The 2601-nt window shown below is 39.8% G+C and overlaps 1 non-coding gene across 1 annotated transcript; it reads left to right on the plus strand.

The window, feature by feature from the left end:
• Positions 1–249: 249 nt before the first annotated feature.
• Positions 250–322, plus strand: Trnaf-gaa (transfer RNA phenylalanine (anticodon GAA)). Its single transcript has one exon. It is a non-coding gene; the product is annotated as a tRNA-Phe (tRNA).
• Positions 323–2601: the final 2279 nt, after the last annotated feature.

Genomic DNA, 2601 nt, shown 5'->3' on the forward strand with positions numbered 1-2601 from the left:
TGTTATTAATATCAATATTTTTCTGGTTTTTATGAAGAGAGACATATATCTGTTGCAGACACGGTGGGAAATGGAGCTGCAGCAATATTCTGGTCGAAACAACCTGATGAACACGAAATGAATTGAAAAGACAGAAAATATATCTACCTACAATTTTATACACACGTATATCCACACACATTTTTGCGTACAGCAACATTATTTCTCAGATGAGTACAAAATGTTAAATTTTATCATGCAATTTTGGCAGCCGAAATAGCTCAGTTGGGAGAGCGTTAGACTGAAGATCTAAAGGTCCCCGGTTCAATCCCGGGTTTCGGCATCCGGAGGCTGCCACGAAACATTTTTTAAATTTTGTTATGGGTGTTTGCTTTTAGGCAATCACTTTTGTTTTAGTTTGAGCTTTTTGTTATATTTAACTCACCCACAGAAACTAAATTATTGATAGAAACTGTCTAAATTATAAGCAGTAAATATGGGTGCAGAAGTGGTTGTGCGGTACGAAGTCTGCATCCCAACCTCATTGTTCCGGGTTCAGCCCCACTGTGTGGCATTTTGGGCAAGTGTCTTCTACTATAGCGTTGTGTGTGTGTGTGTGTCCTACTACTCTTTGATGACCATTGTTGGTTTGTTTACATCCTTGCAACATAGCAGTTTGATAAGAGACCGATAGAATAGAAGAAGTACTGGATTTGATTTGTTCAATCGAAAATTCTTTAAGGCGGTTGCTCCAACATGACCGAGCTACAATGACAAAGTAAAACACTCATATACATATGTGGTGAGTGCTCCATCTTCAAAGACGATTGCCGTCTCTCTGAACTTGCTTTCAATATCATTTCTGACATTCCTTCCATGACCTCTCAGATGACTATTCAGTTCCACTGCTGATCTGAAGTATGACAGAGAAAGTTGTAACTTCCACTGGATCGATAGGATTATGGGACTTCAGATGGTCGATATATGCAACCTAGGAAAGGAGTAGACGGCCTAGTGTTGTACAGCTCCCACACTTTATGTTGTCATTGAGGTTCTGATGACAGCCCCTCCAAAGCCATCACATTAGGCTTTCGTGCTAAAGGCACCCTTCTTCAAAAGACACAGTGAAGTTGAACATGCAACCAAAAATCGGGATCATTATTGTGTTTCACATTGCACTCCAATATCCAGTGTATTTCAAAGTTAGACATCAACTTCGAGATAGTCTAGTGTACAGAATACAAGCCGAATAATAACATGGAGATATGGTATTTTGGGCCTTATAGAACCTACACATGTTTCAACAAAATATCATAATAATTACATAACAGTAGAAGCACAACAACAGATGTTGAAGGCTCTTTTCCTGTTATATAAACCATTAGCAACTGTGTATGCCACATAATATAGCCAGAAACAGAAAAAAACCCTCTCAAACCTAAGTCGGTGATCTCCGTCATGCTCTCAATAGGTTCGCAGCCAAGCGTTGGAAAAGCTGCAGTATCTCAGGGATGGGAGGCTGAATCGGATGCTAGGATTGCAGCTGCTGGTGCAGTAATGCATCAATTCCATTGTAGTGTGATACAAGAAGCCAGTGCCATTTTGTGCAAGATCTCGTCGGCAGCCATTTCCATGTCTGAGACAACAGCGAGGTCTCGCCTACAACCATGTTTGCCATGTGTGAGACCACAGCGAGGCTCTCGTGGGCAACATCTATTTAAGGTGATTCTCTCTTTTGCGTTCACGCTCACGCTGAGCAACACAACAAACTGGCAGCTCACAGCAGATTCTGGTCCTGCTCTAACTTCACCCATTATCACCAGAGGTAATTTACCTCACGTGAACGGGGCTATTATGAACTACACACTGCCATACGGATGGTTGCTAGGAGCGAACCCCCATGAATGAGAACTAAATAAATAACCATTGAATTGCATCCGCCTGTGAGCTTCTTCTTTCGGGTTCCAGATCCTAAGACTACAGAAAATAATAGCAATGGGAGAAGGAGATACTCCACAGGTATCATGAATCTTTGAGTCCCATTATACCATCATTTGACCCTCAGAAAGGGAGAGGTTGGTAAAAAGCAAAACAATCTCACTGTCTTCAAATTGGTTTTTGTGCTCATCCTCACCTATGCTTATGAATGTTGGGCAAAATAGGATTCCTCTGAAGTATCTCTGGAGTAACATTACTTGACATGGGTGCGTAAATTGGTGATCAGAAAGTCTCTCGAGGTCAAGCTGCTATTTCTCTGCATTGAAAGGTCACACCTCCAATAATATAGATATGCGATTAGAATGTCACAGGAAGAATCACAAGGTTATGATGTCACATCTATAGATATTTTTAGTGAAACTCTTTTACTTACATCAGCTCCACTTCTTACAAGTTCAAGCAAAGAATATATAATCATTCTTATACTTTCAACAATTGTAATAAGGCTAACGTTACATCATTCGCAAATAAGTTTGGGAATTAAAAGACAAAAAAAAAAATTAGATTCCAAATGACCTCGAATTTGGTAAATTATGGGAAATACTTAAACATTCATGTAATATCCTTAATAAGTCTATTGAACTTAGGGTGAAATGCTCGCATATTACAAACACATATTCATAC

The sequence above is a fragment of the Octopus bimaculoides genome, chromosome 1 (assembly GCF_001194135.2).
Source record: "Octopus bimaculoides isolate UCB-OBI-ISO-001 chromosome 1, ASM119413v2, whole genome shotgun sequence".
Lineage (NCBI taxonomy): Eukaryota > Metazoa > Mollusca > Cephalopoda > Octopoda > Octopodidae > Octopus > Octopus bimaculoides.